The sequence below is a fragment of the Rhineura floridana genome, chromosome 11 (assembly GCF_030035675.1).
Source record: "Rhineura floridana isolate rRhiFlo1 chromosome 11, rRhiFlo1.hap2, whole genome shotgun sequence".
Classification (NCBI taxonomy): domain Eukaryota; kingdom Metazoa; phylum Chordata; class Lepidosauria; order Squamata; family Rhineuridae; genus Rhineura; species Rhineura floridana.
The window spans coordinates 8,433,175-8,447,520 of NC_084490.1; the positions used below are offsets into that span (position 1 = coordinate 8,433,175).

Consider the following 14,346-nt stretch of genomic DNA (forward strand, 5'->3'; position numbering starts at 1 on the left):
TCCTTTTTTTCCCCTTTTCTTTTTCTCCCCCTTCAGCTGCAAACCTACGCTATTTACTTGGAAGCAAATTCTGTTGGATTTATTCTTGGGTAAGTGTCGTTTATTATTGGGGTGGAAGGAAATGTACTTTGGGGAAAGGGCATGAACCCTTCAAGTTTTTGTGTGGATTTGAGAGTTAAGCTAAAAATTATCAGCCTGCATTGTCGAAGATGGTCGGGGTGGTAGGAATCAGTCAGTGGATCTCAAAAATTCTTTCGGCAGAGGATGTTTTTCTTCGTTTCAAGAATTTTGATAACCGCTTTCAGTGCAATCCTACACATGCATCCTGAAAAGCACATCCTTTTGAGTTCACTGAGGCCTGTTCCCAAGTAAATGGATATAAGGTTGCATCCTTATTGGACTTTTTCTGATATATCTATGGATGCATACTCCATTGCTTAATACCAGCGTGTTACCTTTTGACTGTCACTCTTGTGTACTGATAATTAGCATGGTTAAGAAAGTGGTAAATGGATGTATCCCCCCAATTTTAATGAATATGGTGAAATAAGGATTATAATCTGCTTTTGTTGTTATGGAGCCAGGGAGTGGTAGTTATAGAATAATTAACTAGAGATATATGGGTGTGGAATATATCATACTATCTCAAGATGGCAGCTGCTGGGATGGAGGAAGTGTGCACTTGGCATTTGTGTGTTTTGTAGTTTTGGGGAAAAGGGAAATGGGGAGGGTTCTTGTCACAGGTAGGTCTAGAGCAGCCTTTCCCAACCAGTGTGTCTCCAGATGTTGTTGGACCACAACACCCATCAGCCTCAGCCAGCATTGCCAATGGCCAGGAAAGATGGGAATTGTGGTCCAACAACATCTGGAGGCACACTGGTTGGGAAAGGCTGCTCTAGAGACTCACCAGAAGTCAATCCTGAGCACCCCACAGTGCAAATTGCCTTCCTCAGCCACCCTTTGGGCTGAAGGTTTCTAGTTTTTAAAAAATCTTTATTTTCTGTCTGTATCAAATTGCTGGTAACGGCACTCCTACCTTGTGGAATGAGTTGGACTGTGGATGATGTTGGATTCTATGTAATGGAGAAATTGGAGAGTGCTATTAGTTTGCAACAATTGGACATGTATCTGTCATGGGTGGTTTAGGTCAGGGATGAGTCACCTTTGGACCTACAAATGTTGCTGGATAGCAACTCCTATCCTCCCTGACCATCGGCCATGTGGAGGGCTACATGTTTCTGTTCTGAAATGAGATTTAGCCTACCATTGATCAGATTCCTCATGAGGCTTTTCCACTTGTGCCCTCGCTATCTCTGCTGTTTTGTCCCTTCCAGCTCCCTGATAGGCCAGGGGGCCCACTGAGCTCTTGCAAGCAGGAGAGGGCATCAAGCACCTGGGGCATTTATCCACTGCAGAAGTTACCCACGACTTCAAAATATCCACCAGTCATGCCAGCAGGAAATTCCCTCAAAACCTCCAGAAGCCCAACAAGGATCCATCAAACTCTGAGTGAGGACTATCCTAGTGTGTTTCCCACAGATACACCATTTTGAGCTCCCATGGGCCTAGCGCAGAAGAGGGGAACTTGTACTCCTCTAGATGTTGCTGGGCTGTGACTTCCAGCCTGGCCAATGGCCAGGATTGATGGGAGTTGTGTGGCTCTCCAGCTGGAGCACATGTTCCCCTTTCCTGATTTGGGGATAGGACATCCCGGCTAATGCCAGCTCCATGTTTTGGTGGACCCTCAGGCGAGACGCTCTCGATCTTTAGTGGGCACACCTCCTCCTTGCCGCTGTGGCCGCTGCCCATTTTTGCTTGTCCTCTGCCTCTGGGCCCTGTCTGCACAACCACTCAGAAGGGAGAGTGCAAAGCGAGAGGGAGGAGGACTCCGGGCCATTGTTCGCGTGCTTGGAGAGGTCAGGTGAATAGACAGTGGGAGCATGGAGGAGCAGGAGCAAGAGGCTGTAGGAGTCCAGCTGTCACCCGTTGCAGGTGCCTGACGATGCCAGCCCTGATTCCAACTGTGCCAATAAGGTTTAAAAGAAGGAGTGGAATGTAACAGCCAGTCCTTGCTGTGCAGCTGTGACTTTTCTGATTTTGCTTTCTCCTTGAACGGAGAGTCAAAACACAGGCATCTGTTGTCCCCTGCTGGGGATCTGGAAGGGTGGGGATGCAGCATGGTGGTAGAGCACAAGCGTTGCATGCAGAAGGTCCCAGGTTCAGTCCCTGGCATCTCCAGGTAGGGCTGGACGTGTCCCCTGCCTGAACCCCGGAGAGCTGCTCCCAGTCCGTGTTGACAGTATTGAGCTAAATGCACCAGTGGTCTGACTCGGTATCAGGCAGCCTCCTACGGTCATCTTGGCAAAGCAAGCAGTTGCCCTGATGTCTTGCTGTGTGCCTCTCTGCCCAGGGAGGGCAGGCATGGCTGTGTGTACAATTGATCGTGGAGTGCCGGTTAACTGCTTTTTGCATACATCTCAAGGTGATGTACGAAATATAAAAACTAGATACATAGAATGAGCTGTATGTATGCGGTCTGTTTCGTGCTCTCTTGAAAGGCTGCTGCTCTTGAGACCGGAAAAGAGGCAGGCGGGGAGGGGAGACGCAGGTTGTATTCCCGTTACGGTGTGCTGTGCTCCGCATTGCCAAGTGGTGGACAGTTGACTGACAAGTGGCAAAAGTTGCTCCTGTCTTGGAGGTAGGAGGCTGGAACGGATGGCCCTTTCTGCCTTTTCCCAAACTTCACGGAAGCTAAAAGGCATCTTCTCACTGTCTTGGTTTGCTGAGAGGGGAAATGGATCGTATCTTAATCCAGTCTTGCAGATAAACTACTCGCCTGGCCTACCTGCTGTCAGTTTGTATGAATGCGAAGTGTGACCAGAGGATAAAAGCAGCCCGGTCTGTGATTTGCTGAGAAGAACGTGTGAAAGGGTTTGCTCCTGTACTGATTTTAGACAGAGGCACTGATGAGCTGCTTTGTGCCAAATCATAGTTTTGCGGGAGGGCCACTGAGCTAGCTTCCTGCCTCTCTTCCCAGTGGCTTTTCAGCAAGTTCACAGGGCCATAGTGTAGTAAACTACACTTCCTTCAAACCAAGGAAGCAATGTTGCTAAATAGATGTCATTTTGTGTCACACTGGTGAGAGTGAATTTGCAGAATTGCAGAATTGGCATATGTATATATCAATAAAGATATATACACACACACACATATATATATATATATATATACTGTAAATATACATACACATACACACCTTTTCCTGACTTAAATATATTAATATAACTGGTCTATATGTCCCAATCCATAGCCAAACAAGTTGTATATGTATAAGATAAACATTGAGATGTAGAAAGGGCAGTGGGTAGAGGATGGTGAATGTTTTATCCTTCCAGCTTGGAAGCAGTGACAGCCGATGGCTTTATGTCAGTGGGCAGTGAAATCCGTTCTGGGTTTTAGTATGAACTTTCGAGGAGCTGTCCAAGGTTCTGAAATCCAAAGTGGATTCCACTGCCTCACTAACATGGAGCCACCAGCTATCACTGCCTGGAAGTATAAGTCTCTTTGCAACCATAAGGGCCTGCAGGATCCACTTTCGTTGTCCATCTGTTAATCCCCACACCACAGGAATATCATTTCAGTGTGTGCAAACATTTGCAAATATCAAGGATTTTTCCAAACCAAAGTATGAACAATGATTTCTGACCAGAAAGAAGACCTGGTTTGAACTTGGAATGTTAAAAACTGTGCCCCACCTCATCCTACAAAGACCTTATTTTGCCATGTGTTTGGTAAACTGCCAGATTTATCCTGGGAATCCTTTTCAGATTGGTAGCAATAAATGGATATATAGGAGTGCTAGAGGGAGTGGGTGGGTCTTGTTATAATGGTGGAAGGAAATAAAGTAGTTTAGATGGCACACAAGGGTGGCGCTTCTATGCAGCCCCTTGCACTAATACTAGCAGTATCGATCTCTATCAAATAACCCTGGGATTGCATCCCCAAAAAATGAAGTAGTGGTTTAAAATGTTGGTGGCGGAGTGAGAAGGGAAAATGCACACATCTTCAGATTTTAGGTTAATCTTCAAGTGGGTTTGATCTTGGGTAAGTATTGGACTCGAGTTGTTTGTGCCTCTTGCTTCTCTAAAGCAGGGGACAAGAAATGAGGCCAGCCAGGCTCCCTCTTTAGATTCATAGGAAAAGCTGCTGATGTAGCCGTGTAGCATGAATTTGGGGGGGGGGGATGCTACTGGCAGCGTGTTTTGGGGCAGTGGTGGTAGTAATGAAAGGAATAAGCAGAAGTTAAAAAGAAACTGAATAAGGTGCATGTGTGTGTTTTATTCCAAGTTACAGTCTTTGCTCTGCAGTCTGCAGAGCAAATCCTCCCCCCCCTTTAAGAGAAGTGATATGCTTTCTGTGTAAGATCGCAGTCTGGCATAAGCACCACGCCTGGTTCTGCAGAATTTCCACCAGGGATTAGAATCCTCATTTATATCCTCTCCTCAGCAGTTCTGTCCTGTAACCCGAAGATTGTTTTCAAGGTCACCTAATTCTGCCCCCCCTTTTCAGATTAAGATGGAATGAAGCACACCCACTGCTCGCTCGCTCTTCTTGTGTCTGGTCTTTTCTTATTGTACTGCGGCTTAGAATCGCGCACTTGCCCACCCCGTGTTAAGAGTTTGTTCTGAAAGTTGGTTAAAATGGATTAGGAAATTGTTCACGATCTGTATGTACATAGTATATGTGTGCGTGCATAGAGCACAATTCTTCCCTCTCTTCAGATTCTAGAATTAATCTGCATTGCCTATCTTAATTCAGTTAAGTTCCAGTGTTTTTAGCCACATGTTGAAGAATTTCTGTCTTGTGACCTAAACAGCTCTAGTGACAGCTGAGTGCAAAGAAGCTGAGCTTTGAGTTCAGTTTGGCCAATAACATAAAAATGGTCATGCGTGTTCAAACTGCTGGTCCATCTAACTTGGCATCCTTGCCTCCTGGCAGTGGCCAGCCAGATGCCTCAGGGAGGTTCAGGAGCAGGGTATGATGGGAATATCCATCCCCTCATTAATCCTCAGCATCTGGTGATCGGAGCTTCCCAAACATGTACATTTTAATGGTTATCATGGCTAGTAGGCTAGATTCCAGAGGACAAGTCCATTGCAAGGCAGAGAGCTCTCTGGCTTAAGGGAAATAGGTGCAGTCCAATTCAAGTTAAGCCCGCTTTGAGTACCATTGATTTCAGTGGGAGAGATCTACAATAAATTAGGACCTTCCCTGCGAAAGCTCATGCTGCAATAAGTCACTTAGTCTGAAATCACAGATGCATTTTAAAGTACTTTAATTATGGGAACCTTACTTGCTGGTGGAGTTATTGCGTATTATCACTGTCCACAAGTTATGCTTTCATCAGAAAATTTAACCAAACCCTCTCCAAGTAGTGAGAGAGAAAGCACACACGTACCAGATCCTTTTAGCTCATGCTGCCCTGTGGCTAAACGTGGCTGCATCCCACAGGTATCTTTCTAGCCTTCCTTAACTACCATTTCCTTCACCATCTCAAACCTCTTTTCCTCTATCGAAACTAGCAGAATGAGAAGAATCATAGAATCCATGTCAGTTTCACTAATACTTTGACAATTTTTTAAAAAAACTTTCCTATGTGCACCAGCATTGGTTTATATCTCTGCATCTTTTGTGGGTGGTTTTTTTTTAAGGGGGGGGGAGTGCAAAACACAAATTCCCTCTTCATTTCCTGGCAGGAGCTTCAGGGAATGGCAGTGCAGGGAAATGAAAGAAAAATCCGTTTTAGCAGGCATCAAACAGTGGAGCCAAGGCACCTGCCTAACAGCAATAGGCAGGGATTTCCAGAGATCAGGTGCTGCCGCACTAGAGCAGCATGTCTCCTTCAGCATGCATCAAGTAGCATGTCTGAAATCTTATCTGAAGCCCCTCAGTTGCAATGGGTAGAAGAACTCAAAAGGTTTACTGGAAACTATGTGTCCATTGCATTAAGAGTTTTCAAAAGACCTTCTGCCAGGGCAACTCTGGATCTTTATTCTGAAAGAGAAAACGAGCCCGCCTTTCCTCATGGAAACAGTTGTAATTCACAAAATATGTTGAATGATAAATTGTGTTCTGTACACTTTTTGAGATCTCCTCGTTCTTCATCCTTCAGTCCTGCATTTGGTGCCTTCCCTTTTTACCCCTCCACTGAGCCCCTAAGGTCCGATGGAGATTTCATTGGCTTGTGGCTAGTGGTGTAACTGTGTTGTAGGGTTCACTAGACAGCTTTGGGTAAGCCCTTCGCTGCCTCTTTTTGCCAAATCTTTGCACTGTCAATGAACCCTTCTCCCATTGGGATGAACGAGAATAATACTGAGCATTCATCTAGGACAGGAGTGACTGACCTGTGGCCCTCCAGATGGTGATCAACTACAACTCCCATCAGCCCCGGTCCATTGGCCATGCCGGGGCTCACAGCCACCTCCATCGAAGACATTTTAAAGTGTTCAAAGCACTTCATAGTTCTTATCTCAGTGATCCTGACAACATCCCTGCAAAGTAGGCTGTCGTATTTGCATGCTGCAGAGGAAAGTGATGAAGCTAAGAGAATACCAGCACAAGGCCTGATGAATTTGTGGCTGAGGTGAGACTTGAACTTGGGATTCCTTGGCTCATGCTGTTCATTATTGGTGCTCTAAATTTGAAATAGGTCTCTTTTAAAAAAATGAAAACATTCAGCACTTTTGTGGGCCATAAACCTAATGGCATCAACCACAGGGTGATTAAAGCAATGCTAGACAGTTACTTCCAGCCGACTCTTAACTGCTAAATTCAAGATGCCTAGGGTGTTTCCTGACTGTTTAGGTGTAACTTAAACCTCTGTGTGTGTTGTTTGTTATTTATAAGCTACTTTTCATCCCTAAAAAGGGTGTCCCAAAGCAGCTCACTAAAAACAACAACGAACAATAAAAACCATGAAAATGTAAGAAGACGGGCCCTGCTGGATTAGACCACAGGCCCATCTTGTACAATAGCCAGCCAGACCTGCGGGACCTGAGTGCAACAGCATTCTTCCCCCAACTTGTGATCCCACCAAGTGTTATTCAGAGATTACTGCCTCTGACAATACATAATTATTGTGCCTAGTAGCCACTAATAGTCTTTATCCTCTGCGAATTTGTCTAATCTTCTTTTTCAAGCTGTCCAAGTTGGTGGCTGTCACTGCCTCTTGTGGGAGCAAATTCCATAGTTTAACTATGCGCTGTCTGATGAAGTACATTATTTTGTCTATCCTGAATCCTCCCAACATTCGTTGGATGGCTCTGGGTTCTACTCTTATGAGAGAGGGAGAATTTTTTCTCTCTTCGTCCATTTTCTCCACACTATGCATAATGTTATACTCCAGGTAAAATATATTAAGACCAAGAGCACAATTAAACAGAGAAGCAGATCAGCATGGAGGAAACAAGAGTTATAGACAGAAAGTTAGACACACACACCCCTCAAAAAATGGTGATGACAATCTTAACAGCACACTTTAAAGGGAAGGAGCCAACCAAATCTCTCTAGAGGAGGTGTTCCACAAACTAGGTGCAACACTAGAAAAGGCCCTGTGTTGTGTCCAAAACAGACACATCTCTGTAGAATTTGGAACATAGAGCAAAGCCTCAGATGTTGAGTGCAGTGGATGGGCCGGTCATTGGCGATCGCTCGTGGCCGAGTAAGATTGTCTTCCAGGGTGAGGTCTTTAACAGTGGGCACAACTGTATCTGGGGCAGTCCTTCTGACATCTTGTACAATAGCCAACCAGACCTGCAGGACCTGAGTGCAACAGGTTGAACCTGATGGCCTTATAGGCCCCTTCCAACTCTACTATTCTATGATCTTGATCTTAGTTAGGCCAGGAGCAACTCGCCAGATTCTCCTGGAATACAGCATCCCTGACCATTGGCTATGCTGACTGGGGCTGATAGGAATTAAGAGTCCAACAATGGTCACATCCACACTATACGTTTAAAGCACTCTCATATTGCTTTTGTTTGCCGCCTTGGGCTCCTGTTGGGAGGAAGGGCAGGATATAAATCAAACAATACAGTAGGGCCCCGCTTTACAGCGTTCTTCTTTAAGGCGTTCCGCTGATACGGCGTCTTTCATTTTCCATTTGAAAGGGTTTTTCCCCCTTTTGCGACGTTTTGCACCGTTTTCGCATCATTTTCGTGCGACGTGGCCCATTAAAGTCAATGGGGTTCCGCTTTACGGCGGGGGTCCGGAACGGAACCCGCCGTATAAGCGGGGCCCTACTGTAAATAAATATTGGGTTCAGGCCTGGTTATGGGACTGAATCAGCCTTGGTCACCCTGATGGATGACCTTTGTCAGGAGAAGGACGGGGAGTGTGACCCTGTTATTCTTACTTGATCTCTCAGCAGCTTTTGATACTGTTGACCATGGTATCCTTCTGGGCCGACTTTGTGTGATGGGCACTGAAGGAACTGTCTTACAGTGGTTTCAATCCTACCTCCAGGGTTGTTTTCAGAGAATTGCATTGGGTGATTGTCTTTTGGCCCTTTGGCAGTTGTGCTGTGGGGTGCTGCAGGGTACCATCTTGTCCCCCATGCAGTTTAACATCTATATAAAGCCCTTGGGAGCGGTCATCAGGAGATTTGGGGCACGGTGCTAGCAGTACGCTGATGATTACCCAGCTCTGTTTCACTGTAACATCTGGATCGGGAGAGGCCATGCACGCTCTGGACCAGTGCCTGGATTCCATGGTGGGCTGGATGACGGCCAGTAAACTGAGTCTGAATCCTAGCAAGATGGAGGCACTGTGGGTTGGTGGTTCCCAAGTTTGGATAATTGGTTAGTTGCCTGCTTTGGATGGGGTTGTACTCCCTCTGGAAGAGCAGACCCATAGTCTGGGGGTGCTCCTGAATCCATCTTTGTTGCTAGAGGCCCAGGTGACCTCAGTGGCTAGGAGTGCCTTTTACTAGCTTCAGCTGGTAAGACAGTTGCAACCGTTTCTGGACTGGGATAGCCTGACCATTGTTGTCCATACTGGTAACTTCCAGGCTGGGTTGCTGTAATGCACTGTATGTGGAGCTGCCCTTGAGTTTGGTCGGAAGCTGAAGCTGGTGCAAAATGCGGCAACGCGACTGTTCACTGGGGCAGGATATTACCAGTATGTCACCCCACTGCTGAAAGAATTGCACTGGCTGCCCATCTGTTACTGGGCCACATTCAAGGTTCTGGTTGTGTACAAAGCCCTGTGTGACTTGGGACCAGGATACCTGAAAGATCATCTTACCTCTTATATACCCAGTTGATCACTATGCCCTGTAGGTGAGGGCTTCCTGCAGATACCATCTCATCAGGAGGTCCGTTCCACACAACATAGGAAGTGGACCTTTAATATAGTGGCACCTACCCTTTGAAATTCCCTCCCCTTAAATACTAGATAGGCACCATCTCTGTTATCTTTTCAGTGCCTACTGAAAACCTTCCCTTTTCAACAAGCCTTTTAAGTAGAGATCTTATCCCAGTCTGTGTTGGAATTGCTTTTTGTTTTTAAACTTTTAAAAAAAGATGTCTTTAAATATGTTTTGTTTTAATATGTTTTTAAATATTTTTGTTTTAATATACTTAAAAGTCTGTTTTAGAGTGTTTTTAGTTTTTGTTTGCTGCCTGAGCTCCTACTGGGAGGAAGGGCAGGATATAAATTTAAGAAAGAAAGCCACTTTAACAGTCATGGCTTCCTTTCAAACAATCCTTCTCAGAGCTACAATTCCCAGCACCCCCCACAAACTACAGTTCCCAGGATTCTTATCAGCCCCAGCAACCATAGCCAGTAGTCAGGGATGATGGGAGTTGTAGTCCAGCAACAACTGGAGGGCCACAGGTTTCCTACCCCTGGTTTAAGGCTTTGTAGGTTGAATTGTGTCTGGAAATTAATTGGAAGCCAGTGGTGATGAAACAATTTTGGGGTGACATGATCAGAAAAGTAGGCTCCAGAAATCAATCTGTTATGTTTTGCGTGTTTAGATTATTGCATTGACAAGGTGGTTAGGAAGTTCCCTCTCTTTGAAGAGATGCTGTTTGGATGATGCTTGCATATAGGGAATATTCACATGGACAAGTGAGGGCTTGAATAGGCTTTGTGTAGTGTCAGTTGTGAAGCTTCCATTATGCAGGAGGTTTCTTTGCTGGTGGGACGGTGAGGAACACCCCTATTTATTTATATTTTAAAAATCTTCACATCTCCAATGAGCCAAATCGGAACTTTCAAGAAAAACCAAACCGTTGTTGCTGGTGTTAATATTACGACGTTTGTAAAAGGGGAAAAAATTGCATGCAGTCGTGCAAAGATATACAAATGTGGTTCTGTGACAAGTGCCCCAGTAGGTTCCTTCCCCCCCCACCTCCGCCCTTTGTTATGGGACAAGGCATGGATCATTCGTGCAACAAGCCAAACTGATGGGGAATTTTGTAAAAAAAAAGTTCCATGCAACGGAATAATCAAGGTACACAAATAACCACGGGGGGGGGGGCTCTCACCTTCTAGAATTGATACCCCAGCAGTTTTTGGTGGGAAGGGAAGCTGCCGGCAAGTAAGTGTCTGTCTGTCTGTCTCTCTCTCTCTTTCTCTCTCTGTGTGTGTATGAGAGAGAGAAACAGTGGCAGGTAGAGACTCGCGTGGACACACACACAAATATATATAGGTGAGATGTCATTTTATGCCATCCACTTGTGTATATTTTAATGCTCCACTGAGCCAACGGGTTTTAATCCCCCCAATGTAACGAGATCAAGGGATGCAATAGCGGTGGCTGGGGGGGGCAGCCCCTCTTTCTCTCTGCAGTAAGGCTAGCTAGCTGGCTGGCTGCTTCGCACTCTGTCTGACTAGCTGGGGGGGGGAGAGGGAGAGCGCGGGCCCGGCCCGGCTCCGCCTCTTTCCTTCCCTCCCTCCTTGTGCGGAAGGAGACGCCGGAGGTTTGGAGGAGGAGGAGGAGGAGCTGCTGCGTCTGCTGTCGGCTCTGGGTAGGATCCGGGATCGAATGGGGAGATCTTGGGGTGGGGAGAAGCAGCTTCCAGCTAGGAGGAGGCGGGTTATGGGTGGCAGGAGGCAAGGGGGGGGTTGGATGATGGAAATCGGAGGCGACAGGGAGGCGGGGCTGGGAAGGGCTGGGGCTTGCAGGGTTGGGGGTGAAGGTGCAAGGAGGGGGCTGGAGATGCCAGAGGATTGGGCTGGGGGGTATAAAGTGGGGGCAAGATGTGGGGCTTGCAGCGGGGGCGTCTTGACAGGGGATGGGTGGGAGAAGTGCCAGGGCTGCAGAAAAGACGGAATGAGTTCAAGAGGTGCTGGGGTTCACCGGGAATTGGGTTTTGAGATGAAGGAGGCAGGAAGGCTTTGTAGGAGCCGAGTGTGGGGCTTGCATAGGGGGAGGATGGGAAAGGCAGCGAGGGGGAATGGGCGGCAGTGTGCAGGGGGAGAAAGGGGGTGCATTAAGGGGGCTGGGGAGACAGAGGTCTATAGGCAGGTGCAGGGTCCTCAGGGAACCACAGAGGGCAAGAGGGGAAGGGGGTGGGAAGACCAAGGAGCCCAGGCCAGGATGTGGAGGATGTTTTCTTGCAGGGGGGTGGAAAGAGAGGGGGGGAAGGGGCTCTGGAGTTGGGATAAGCAGGCCAAGGGAAAGAGGGTGGTTGTAGGGGCAGCAGCAGCAAGGAGATCCAGAGGGTTTCCGTAGGGATGTGGCCAGGGTGAATGGGTGGGTTGAAGGCTCGGATCCAAAAGGGAAATTGAATTTGTGTGCAGGTGGTAAGCGATAGGAGTGGGGAGAAAGCACTGGAAATAATTGGAGGGGCAGGAGGAAGATGGGAGGTGGGTGGCAAGGATGCACATCCCAAGGGGGAAAAGGGGTGAAGGGGATCAGCTGTATCTATTAGGATTGATTAAATCAGTGGATTGGTCAGTGAAAGGGGGGCGGGGGGGAGGTGTTCAGAATTTGCACTGAGAGTTAAAGACCCATTTTCTGTTCCATCGAGGCTGTTTGAGGCTGTTTTTGTTCCGGCTGTCTTGAGTGCCTAGGGCTGGGGTGGGGAACCTGTAGCCCTCCAGGGGTTGCTGCAGCACGGCGCTGATCAGCCTCTGCCAGCACAGCCAAAAGTCGGGGACGATGGGAGCTGGAGCCCTGCAGCATCCGTAGGGCCACGGGTGAGCTACACCTGGCGCAGGGCATTGAAGAGAGAACGCTGGAAACAGGACTTCCTTCTGAAAATGAGTTGCTCACTTTTCAAGGTTGTACATTCTAGCACTTCCTTCTTGTATCTCTCCACTCCAAGACCTCTAATAGTGTTTAGTAATAAATTTGAGTTTTATGAGCCCCGTGGTCAGTTAAAAGCCAGAAGATGTACCATTTTTAGTGGATCAGTCAATATTCTATTTTATTTTTATTTTGATATCCCACCTTTCCTCCAAGGTGGCATACAAACATGGTTCTCCTTGTCCCAATTTTATCCTTGCAACAACCCTGTAAGGTAGGTTAGACTGAGACGTCTTTTAGGGCAGAGTGACTCACCTGTGGCTCTCCAGATGTGGTTGGACTCCAACTCGCATCTGCCCCAGCCAATGCTCAGGAATTATGGGAGTTGTAGGCCAGCCACACCCACAGAGCTGTAGGTTAAGCATCCCGGTTTAGGGGCTACATAGTTGATGTGGTGTGTCACTCGTGACTTTTCCCTTGCCAGAACAATCAACTCTCACAGCCATAGAATTAAGGAATAAAGTGAAAAGATTCCAAATTGGCATCGATCCGATGGACCAACTAATGGGCTGTGGCTAAGAGAAAAATAAACCTCCTTGTCAAAGCCTGGATAAATGGTAACACATCCTGGATTACTTTTTAACCTTGAAATGATCTGTTGTGTGGACGCACAGATGCTTCTACAACCTTTTGACTGTGTCTGCATGAACGACGACAAAATCTAAATCGGCCTTGTGTGAAGCATTATCCATCTGTTGCTTTAGACGTCTTGTAATGACGGATCTTTTTGCCTAGGCTTTCCTTGGCCCGTAAAGAGTGGATCCTGCCATCACTCAATTTTTTAGTATTATTATTATAATGCTGTTTGTATGTTGCATCTCTGTGTTTTACAATACTGTCTTATTGTGGCTTTTTCATGTTGTATTTTCGTATACCACTTACAGATTTCTGAATGTGAAGCAGTTTAGAAATACTTTTAAATAGATAAAAAATATGTAGATAATATTTCCATAGAAGTAGTGACATTTCTACGTGTTCCAAGAAGTTGGAGTACCTTTTCCCCACAAGGCGGGCAGTCTGGACTTGCCCCAGAGTTCTTTGTTTTCCCCTTTCTGTGGGACAGGGGGGTATTTTGGCAAGGGAAGGGGTAGACAGCCCTAGGTAGGTCAATTTCTCCTGAACTAACTGTTTGGGAATAGAGAGAGCACTCTTATTCTTTGCAAATAACCATAATAATTTTAAGAGAAGACCCTGCTCTTGTCCTTCCTCACATAATCTTTTATCCCAGGTCCCATTCAAATGTTAGAAATTATATTGTATATGTGTGCACAGGGGTGGGGAATTGCTGGAATGTGCATTTTAGACCATGAGGGGATGGGGGCGGGCTTGCATTTAACAATGCCCTTCCATGTAAAACAGTACTCTGCTTGTGGAAAGATAAGCACATTGGCGAGACCATGTCACCTTTTTCTCCTGGACTTGCTGGCTTTTCCGTGCGTCACTTCTTGTTGTGTGAGAACAGCACAGGAGTGATGCGTGCGCTGTAAACAACCCAAGTTAGACATTTCTGGGATCCTGGACTTAATGAAGGATAAAGTTTGGTTGTGCTTTGGACATGTTCACCTCCTCCTTGTTTGCTTCCGGTGCACACTTGGGGGGGGGGGTGGTAATTGCCGCTTGCAGGCCTGTTCCACTTGCTGTGAAAACATAGGAAGCTGCCTTATACAGAGTCAAACTGTCTGCCCATCTAGCTAAGTATTGTCAACACAGCTCTCCATGGTTTCAGACAGGGAGTCTTTCCGCAGCCCTACCCGGAGATGCTGGAGATTGAACCTGGGACCCTCTGTACGCAAAGCAGATGCTCGATCGCTAAGCTTTGGCCCGTCCTCACAGCACACAGTTGTTCTGGAGCCCCTCACGGTCTGTGTTTTCTCTGTTAATGCCCTGGGTGCTCAACACGCGCGCTTCATTCCTGATCTGGGTTTGTTCATTTATGGCATATTCTAAGTGGGAATTTAGCAGGCAACAGTTCTGCATGATGAACAAAGCTACAGTCGGGAGGATGTGTCGACTTGTGGACCTGAAAGCCT

At 46.8% G+C, this 14,346-nt stretch overlaps 1 protein-coding gene across 9 annotated transcripts in view; it reads left to right on the forward strand.

The window, feature by feature from the left end:
• The window catches only part of CHD8 (chromodomain helicase DNA binding protein 8), a 70,374-nt gene that overhangs the window by 2,506 nt on the left and 53,522 nt on the right, over nucleotides 1–14,346 (forward strand). For 7 of the 9 annotated variants that reach the window (XM_061591216.1, XM_061591208.1, XM_061591207.1 and 4 more), the window contains exon 2: nucleotides 37–89. The gene's annotated coding sequence lies outside the window, so the exon portion shown is untranslated. Of the gene's footprint in view, nucleotides 1–36; nucleotides 90–1,334; nucleotides 1,510–10,972; nucleotides 11,034–14,346 lie in introns of those variants that run through there. The other 2 variants (XM_061591212.1, XM_061591213.1) reach the window with 2 other exon arrangements.